The 9,994-nt window shown below is 44.6% G+C and overlaps 1 pseudogene; it reads left to right on the forward strand.

The window, feature by feature from the left end:
* Nucleotides 1-8,851: 8,851 nt before the first annotated feature.
* LOC136586584 (alpha-actinin-4 pseudogene) lies at nt 8,852-9,577 on the forward strand (annotated as a pseudogene).
* Nucleotides 9,578-9,994: the final 417 nt, after the last annotated feature.

The following is a 9,994-nucleotide window of genomic DNA, read 5'->3' on the forward strand; positions in this document are numbered from 1 at the left end:
TAAGTAACCAGACCAGCGATCCCGATTCTCCGAAACAAAACATCGCAGAAACTGCTCGAGACTCTGGTTACACCTCTTCGTTTGGCCATTTGTCTGAGAATGGTAAGCAGACGAAAAAGACAGTTATATGCCTAAATGGTGACAAACAAAATGCCAGAAACTGGATATAAACTGCACCCCTCGGTCAGAGACAATGTTAGATAGTACCCCATGTAACCTAACAACATGAGCTATGAACAGCTTAGCCAATTTCTTAGCATTAGGTAGGCCAGGCAGAGCCACAAAATGACACATCCTACTGAAACGATCAACAACCACCCAGATAACTGTGTTTCCTTCAGAGAAAGGTAAGTCCATGATAAAATCCATTTGGCTCTAGCACAGACCTCGTATGCTGAAACAAAACAAAAAACATCATGTCTTAAAGACGGCCATCAAAAAGCTTGACTTATTAACTTACGCATATTATTGATGCCAGGATGACCTGCCAGAACAGAGCTATGCATCTCCGAAAGTACTTGAAACTTCAAAAGTAGCGGAACGAAAAGTTTGTCTTTAGGTAAGCCAGCGCCAAATCTTGTGCCTTATGAATCTGCTCCTCAAGATCCAGGGACACCGCGGACACCACCACTTTCTCTGACAGAATGGGTGCAGGGGGTTCATCAGAGATCACCAGAACAAAACTCCTACAGAGAGCATCCACCTTGATATTACGACTGCCCAGTCAGTATGTGACCACAAAATCAAATTGAGTGAAAAACAACGACCACCCGGCTTGTCTAGGGTTAAGTCTTTTTGCTGATTCTAAATAAATCAAATTCTTGTGATCAGTGATGACTGTCACCTTATGCTAAGCTCTTTCCAGAAGATATCGCCATTCCTCAAACGCCCACTTAATGGCTAACAACTCTCTGTACCCAAAGTCATAGTTCTGTTCAGTAGAGGTAAACTTTCGCGAGAAAAATGCACAAGGATGAAGATTCTTTAATTTGACAGCGCTTTGGGACAGAACAGCCCCCACCCCGACCTCTGAAGTGTCCACCTCAACAACAAAAGGCTTGGTCAAGTCTGGCTGTACCAGAATGGGGGCAAATGCAAAACATATTTCAAAGTCTCAAATAGATGAATTGCTTTTGGCGACCATTCAGAAGTAAAAAACACTTTTTTGATCATATCGGTCAAAGGTTTGACCCTCTCCGAAAACTCGCGTATAAACTTATGATCGTAATTCGTAAACCCCAAGAATCTTTGAAGAGCCTTCAAATTCTTAGGTTGAACCCAACCCAGAACAGCTCGGACCTTCCCGGGGGCCATCTTAAATCCCTCTGGTGTTATAATATGCCCTAGAAAAGAAATCTCCCTTACTGTGAAAGTACACTTCTCTCTCTTGGCAAATAGGTTGTTTTCACAGAGAGCTTGCCACACCTGTCGAACGTGCAGAATATGACAATCATAATCGGGGGAAAAAACAAAGATGCCATCCAAATAAACCAACACAAACCGTCCGATGAACATCTGAAGAACCTCATTTATGAAAGACTGAAATACTGCGGGAGCATTGGTCAAACCAAAAGGCATCACCAGATTTTCAAAATGACCTTCGAGAGTATTGAAAGCTATTTTCCATTCATCCCCCTTTCTGACCCGTATTAAGTTGTATGCCCCCCGCAAGTCTAGCTTGGAAAACCAGCGGGCACCCTGTAACTGGCTAAATAAATCAGGAATGAGCGGTAACGGATAAGGGTTGCGCTTAGTTATCATGTTGAGATCCCCAAAATCCAGACATGGTCGCAGACCCCCATCTTTCTTCTGAACAAAAAAGAAACCGGCAGCTGCTGGCGAATTGGATGGGCGTATGTGTCTCTTTCTCAAACTGTTTGTGATATACTCCTTAGGAGCTTGCCTCTCTGGGCCTGACACATTATACATGCGACTCTTGGGTAGCTTGCAACCTAGAATTAGGTCAATAGTGCAATCCCCAGCCTATGAGTGGTAACTTACCCGCTCCTGCTTAAGAAAAAACGTCAGCAAAGTCCTTGATATACTCTGGTAACTTTTCTGTTTGTACCACAGAGATATTGACTTACATGCAGTTCTGTCTACAAGATGGATTCCACTGCACCTCGTCTCCCTTTTCTCAGTCTACCACTGGATTGTGCAACTTCAGCCATGGCAAACCCAACACTACCTGTGTAGGAAGTGATTCCATGACAAACAACATTATTTTCTCTGCATGAAACAACCCAATCTTAAAGGGGTTGTCCCGCGAAACAAAGTGGGTCTATACACTTCTGGCCATATTAATGCACTTTGTAATGTACATTGTGCATTAATTATGAGCCATACAGAAGTTATCAGAAATTTTTCACTTACCTGTTCCGTTGCTAGCGTCCTCGTTTCCATGGAGCCGTCTAATTTTCAGCGTCTAATGGCCAAATTAGACGCGCTTGCGCAGTCCGGGTCTTCTTCTTTTCTCAATGGGGCTCCGTGTAGCTCCGCCCCGTCACGTGCCGATTCCAGCCAATCAGGAGGCTGGAATCGGCAATGGACCGCACAGAAGCCCTGCGGTCCACCGAGGGAGAAGATCCCCGCAGCCATCTTCAGCAGGTAAGTAAGAAGTCACCGGAGCGCGGGGATTCAGGTAAGCGCTGTCCGGTGTTCTTGTTTAACCCCTGCATCGGGGTTGTCTCGCGCCGAACGGGGGGGCTGTTGAAAAAAAAACAAACCCGTTTCGGCGCGGGACAACCCCTTTAAGACAAATGTCTGACACAAAAAATTTAAGCCTTTCTGGGACAGTGAGGCGGAATCAATGGCTGATACAGGTCTTATATCCAAGGGTCTTATATCAAGTCTAAGCAGTTTGGCAACCTCAGAAAGAATTAAATGTACTCCAGCTCCACTATCCAAAAAGATTGTTACCTGGCAACTATGCCCACCAATACGGATTTCTCCTGGAAGGACCAACCTGAAGGATGATATACAGGCGACTTGCGGACCCAACGGGAACTTCGTCTTAGCTTTTAGGCCAGCAAGTTCCCCTGACTGAGACCCTCGTAAAGGACAAACCTGTATAAAGTGTCCTTTACAGCCGCAGAAAAAGCAGCAACTTCTGCTCCCCTGCTTCTCTCTTTTTCCTGTACCACTGGACAAAGAGCATAATTGCATGGGTTCTATGCATGAGGCAAAGGATAGCTCACTTGTCCGCTCTCTTAACCACCGGCCAATCCATATGACTAGGGACATAGCCTCGTCAAGAGTTCTAGGTGGGGGATGTGAAACCATGAGAACCTTTATCTTATCGCAAAGTGCAAAGCAAAATTGACTCCGCAATGCGGGGTCATTCCACTGTGAATCATTAGACTGACAGTGAAACTCTGCATCTTCAATAAGTGATTTCCCCAAGACGTAGGCCTCTGATTTTACCCTCCGCCAGGGATACCCTATCGGGGTCATCGTAGATCAGACCAAAGCCAAAAAAAATGAATCCAGCGATGAAAAAGCCTCAGAGGTGGGAGACAATGAAAATACCCAGGCCTGGGTATCTCCTTGCAACCTGGAGATTACCAGCCCTACCCTCTGAGATTCATCACTGGAAGAAATAGGGTGCAGTTTAAAATACAATTTGAAGGATTCTTTGAAAACAAAAAAGTCCTGTCTTTTACCAGAAAAACAATCTGGTAGATCTAGCTTAAGGTCTTTTAAACCCATACTGCCTAAACCTTGACAACACTTGTCATGTGATTTTATGTTGCACTCGGGGGTCCTGGGGATGATTACCATACAGGGAAATGTCATGGAAACCAAATTGGTTTCTCTGATTTCACTGTCTGTTCCAGAGAAAATGTGCATGGGAAGAAACTTGATGATAAGACAGTCTGTATCAAAGCCAATGTGATTCTGATCTATATTAAAAGTAACACAGCTTCCTCACAAAGGATTAGATCACAAAATAGGAGTGTACAAAAAGCAATGTGTTCACACCAGATTGGTTACATACATATACAAAATGATGTAACAGTATAGATACATACTCTTAAAGTCATAAGAACTTAGGATAGGTTTTAATTTCTAACGATTAACATATATTAGGCCTCATGTCCACGGGGAAAATATGATTTAGGATCCGCAGCGGATTACCTGCACGCGGATCCGCACCCCATAGGGATGCATTGACCACCCGCGGGTAGATAAATACCCGCGGATGGTCAATAAAAGGGATTTAAAAAAAAATGGAGCATGAAAAAATCTTGACCATGCTCCATTTTCGTGCGGGTCTCCCGCGGGGACGGCTCCCGCAGGCTTCTATTGAAGCCTATGGAAGCCGTCCGGATCCGCGGGAGACCTAAAATAGGAATTTAAAAGAATTTACTCACCCGCAGCGGGCTGGGAAAGTCTTCTCTTCCTCACGGCCGCATCTCCCTTGCTTCGGCTCGGCGGATGTGCCCGGCGCATGCGCGCGGCACGTCGACGACGTGCCGGCGACGTGCCGCCGGCGTGAGGAATTCATCCGCCGGCCGAAAAAGTAGATCCGGCCGTGAGGAAGAGCCGACCTTCGCCGCCCGCTACGGATAGGTAAATTCTTATCAATTCTTATTTTCAGCGCTCATGTCCGCGGGGCAGGAGGGACCCGCTGCAGATTCTCCATGTAGAATCCGTAGCGGGCCCGATTTTCCCCGTGGACATGAGGCCTTAATGCCTTAAAATGTGTTACTATCAAAACACATAATTTCTAAGGAACAAGAAGAACCAAACCTCCTACTGTGATCATTAGCCTAAAAATACAAAGGTGGGTACGAGCAGCTTCTCTTATCAGCGGAGGGGGCCCAAATCACTCCCCGGCCAGTTTTCCCCTGAGATCAATACTTAGGAGAGAATACAAGAATCCTGCTCATGCAAATGTAAAATATTAACACATTAACCCTTTGCCTGCTGCTTATACTGCGTTTCTCTGAAAAATATATAAATTTTTGCCTCAAATGAGGCACAGTGTCTTATTTTCAGGGAATGTCTTATAATACTTACCTAGCAGCCGGTGTTTGGGTCCCTTGTGCTGGTCTCCGTCGCTGCTGCAGGCTTCCGTGTCCTCCTGCATGCCGACAGAGTAGTTCTTTCTGGTATTGAGGTTTGAATACCCTGCCTCCGGCAAGCTAAGGCTCTGATTGGTTAATCAAGTGCCATGTCAGCCAATGAAAGCCAGCGCTCGATTAACCAATCACAGCCATTCATTGAATATCATCCTTGAATTGCTGTGATTGGTTAATTGAGCGCCAGTTTTCAGTGGCTGACGCGGCACTTGATTAACCAATCAGAGCATTAGCTTGCTGGAGGCGGGGTATTAAAGCCCCACTACTAGGAAGAACTGCTCTGTCGGCATGCAGGAGGACACGGAAGCCTACAGCAGAGCCACAGCCCAGCGTCAGGGACCCAAACGCTGGCTGCTAGGTGAGTATTGTTTTTTCTTTTTTACATGTAGTGCAGCTAAGGCTTATTTTTGGGGGAGGTTTTATATTTGAAGTGCCCCCCAGAAAATTAGGGTAGGGTTTATTATCAGGGAAGCATGGTACTAACAGGAGGGCATTCCAATATATATATATATGTGTATGTATATATATATATATATATATATATATATATATATATACACTACCGTTCAAAAGTTTGGGGTCACCCAAACAATTTTGTGTTTTCCATGAAAAGTCACACTTGTTCACCACCATGCGTTGTGAAATGAATAGAAAATAGAGTCAAGACATTGACAAGGTTAGAAATAATGATTTGTATCTGAAATAACATTGTTTTTACATCAAACTTTGCTTTCGTCAAAGAATCCTCCTTTTGCAGCAATTACAGCATTGCACACCTTTGACATTCTAGCTGTTAATTTGTTGAGATAAGCTTGAGGAATTGCACCCCACGCTTCTAGAAGCATCTCCCACAAGTTGGATTGGTTGGATGGGCACTTCTGGCGTACCATACGGTCAAGCTGCTCCCACAACAGCTCAATGGGGTTCAGATCTGGTGACTGCGCTGGCCACTCCATTACCCATAGAATACCAGCTGCCTGCTTCTGCTGTAAATAGTTCTTGCACAATTTGGAGGTGTGTTTAGGGTCATTGTCCTGTTGTAGGATGAAATTGGTTCCAATCAAGCGCTGTCCACTGGGTATGGCATGGCGTTGCAAAATGGAGTGATAGCCTTCCTTATTCAGAATCCCTTTTACCCTGTACAAATCTCCCACCTTACCAGCACCAAAGCAACCCCAGACCATCACATTACCTCCACCATGCTTAACAGATGGCGTCAGGCATTCTTCCAGCATCTTTTCATTTGTTCTGCGTCTCACAAACGTTCTTCCTTGTGATCCAAACACCTCAAACTTGGATTCATCCGTCCACAACACTTTTTCCAGTCTTCCTCTGTCCAATGTCTGTGTTCTTTTGCCCATCTTAATCTTTTTCTTTTATTGGCCAGTCTCAGATATGGCTTTTTCTTTGCCACTCTGCCCTGAAGCCCAAAATCCCGCAGCCGCCTCTTCACTGTAGATGTTGACACTGGTGTTTTGCGGGTACTATTTAATGAAGATGCCAGTTGGGTACCTGTGAGGCGTCTGTTTCTCAAACTAGAGACTCTAATGTGCTTATCTTCTTGCTTAGTTGTGCAACGCGGCCTCCCACTTCTTTTTCTACTCTGGTTAGAGCCTGTTTGTGCTGTCCTCTGAAGGGAGTAGTACACACCGTTGTAGGAAATCTTCAATTTCTTAGCAATTTCTCGCATGGAATAGCCTTCATTTCTAAGAACAAGAATAGACTGTCGAGTTTCAGATGAAAGTTCTCTTTTTCTGGCCATTTTGAGCGTTTAATTGACCCCACAAATGTGATGCTCCAGAAACTAATCTGCTCACAGGAAGGTCAGTTTTGTAGCTTCTGTAACGAGCTAGACTGTTTTCAGATGTGTGAACATGATTGCACAAGGGTTTTCTAATCATCAATTAGCCTTCTGAGCCAATGAGCAAACACATTGTACCATTAGAACACTGGAGTGATAGTTGCTGGAAATGGGCCTCTATACACCTTTGTAGATATTGCACAAAAAACCAGACATTTGCAGCTAGAATAGTCATTTACCACATTAGCAATGTATAGAGTGCATTTGTTTAAAGTTAGGACTAGTTTAAAGTTATCTTCATTGAAAAGTACAGTGCTTTTCCTTCAAAAATAAGGACATTTCAATGTGACCCCAAACTTTTGAACGGTAGTGTATATATATATATATATATATATATATATAAATATGCATGTTTGTATAGGCTGATGTGAAAAACACAGAAATTACATAGAAAGATGGATATTAAAGATTACAAGATGAAAATGGTGAATTGGTTAAGAATGATGTTGAGAAGGCCAAAATTTTAAATTCCTATTTTGTATCTGTTTTCTCTCAGAAAGTAGATTGAACAGCAACTGATCTTCCCTGTGCTGTTGGGGGAATAAAAGAATGCAGGCTATCTATAAGCAGAGAGATGGTGAGGGAACACGTAGCTAAGTTAAATGAATGCAAGTCCCAAGGTCCAGATGAATTACATCCTAGGATACTAAAGGAAGTAGTAGAGGTAATTGCTGAGCCACTCTCCATAGTCCTTGAAAATTCTTGGAGAACAGGAGAAGACCCAGAAGATTGGAAAAGGGCAAATGTTGTCCCTATCCTCAAAAAAGGGAAGAAGGTGGATCCAAGGAGAAATGCAAAGTCCTACATCTGGGCAAGAAAAATGAAGAAAGCACATACAGAATGGGAGGAATTGGGCTAAGCAGCAGCACATGTGAAAAAGACTTGAGTATACTAATAGATCATAGACTGAACATGAGTCAACAATGTGATGCAGCAGCCAAAAAGGCAAACACAATTCTGGGATGTATTAAGAGAAGCATAGAGTCTAGATCACATGAGGTCATTATCCCCTCTACTCCTCCTTAGTCAGACCTCATCTGGAATATTGTGTCCAGTTCTGGGCACCCCACTTTAAAAAAAGACATAGACAAACGGGAGCAAGTTCAGAGAAGAGTTACCAAGATGGTGAGCGGTCTGCAAATCATGTCCTATGAGGAACAGTTAAAGGATCTGGGAACGTTTAGCTTGCAGAAGAGAAGGCTGAGAGGAGACTTAATAGCTGTCTACAAATATCTGAAGGCCTGCCACAGTGCAGAGGGATCAGCCCTATTCTCATCTGCACAAGGAAAGACTAGAAGCAATGGGATGAAACTTAAAGGGAGGAGACGCAAATTAGATATTAGACAGTAAGGGAGATCAATGAGTGGAACAGGTTGCCACAGGAGGTGGTGAGTTCTCCTTCAATGTGTCTTCAAGCAAAGGCTGACAAACATCTGTCTGGGATGATGTAGCGAATCCTACACTGAGCAGGGGATTGGACCCGATGACCCTGGAGGTCCCTCCCAACTCTACCATTCTATGATTGATATATAGATAGAAGCCCTGCTGTGCGCTGCACCTGCAAAGTGTGACCTGATCAGGTCGGAATGGTCTGATAGCCGTATGTTGGACGGTAATTTTGTTTGCCTGAAGCTAATGCTGGACTTTTGTTTTACTGTTATAAAAATAAACGCAGGTCAAGCCTGCTTTTGGACTGCATCCGCTGGTGTTCCGTTCCTGAATATCGCGAAACCCGCACGCTACCGAGCTATTTCCCCACATATAGTGTTTCGGATGCGGGCAACGAGTAGACACCGGCGACCAACACTGCATGTCCTGGATAAAAGCCGCTAGTGCCCTATCTAAAAAGACTGATGCCATGGGGGACTATCATATGACCGGCAGCGGTGGTGGTGGTAGCAGCGGCGGTGGTTACATGACGCAAGATGGCAGATACATGGAGCAAGAGGAAGACTGGGACCAGAACCTGCTGCTCGACCCGGTCTGGGAGAAACAGCAGCGGAAGACTTTCACGGCTTGGTGTAACTCTCACCTGAGGAAGGCTGGCACTCAGATTGAGACTATAGATGAGGACTTCAGAGATGGGTTAAAACTTATGTTACTGCTGGAAGTTATTTCAGGAGAGCGTCTTCCCAAACCCGAGCGGGGAAAAATGAGGGTTCATAAAATCAATGATGTCAATAAAGTGTTGGATTTCATTGCAAGTAAAGGAGTGAAGCTGGTCTCCATTGGAGCTGAAGAAATTGTGGATGGAAATGCAAAAATGACTTTAGGAATGATCTGGACTATTATCCTTCGCTTTGCTATTCAGGATATTTCTGTGGAAGAAACTTCTGCAAAGGAAGGATTATTGCTCTTGTGTCAGAGGAAGACTGCGCCTTATAAGAATGTCAATGTACAAAACTTCCACATCAGCTGGAAGGATGGCCTTGCCCTCAATGCCTTGATTTACAGACACAGACCGAAACTTATAGAATACGATAAACTCAGAAAGGATGACCCAGTTACCAACCTGAACAATGCCTTTGAGGTGGCTGAGAAATACCTGGATATTCCTAAGATGTTGGACGCAGAAGACATAGTCAGCACCGCTCGTCCTGATAAGAAGTTCTACCATGATCAAGTGGAGTGACGAGGCCGAGCAGGCATTTTGGAAGTTAAAGACAGCCCTGTGTAGAGAGCCGGTCTTAATTACTCCCGACTTCAGCAAAACATTTGTGGTACAGACAGATGTGTCTGATGTAGGCGTGGGGGCTGTCCTTTCCCAAGTGGTTAGAGGCGAGGAGCACCCAGTCAGCTATCTTAGTAGGAAACTTACCCCCGCAGAGAGAAATTATAGCATTGTGGAACAAGAGTGTCTGGCGATAAAGTGGGCTTTAGAGTCCCTACGGTACTACCTGCTTGGACGACATTTCAGATTGGTGACAGACCACTCCCCGCTCACCTGGATGAGTCAGGCCAAAGAGCGAAACGCTCGGGTGACGAGGTGGTTCCTTACTTTACAAAACTTTAAATTTAATGTAGAGCACAGGGCTGGCAAGCTACAAGG

This window comes from Eleutherodactylus coqui, chromosome 12 (genome assembly GCF_035609145.1).
Source record: "Eleutherodactylus coqui strain aEleCoq1 chromosome 12, aEleCoq1.hap1, whole genome shotgun sequence".
NCBI lineage: Eukaryota > Metazoa > Chordata > Amphibia > Anura > Eleutherodactylidae > Eleutherodactylus > Eleutherodactylus coqui.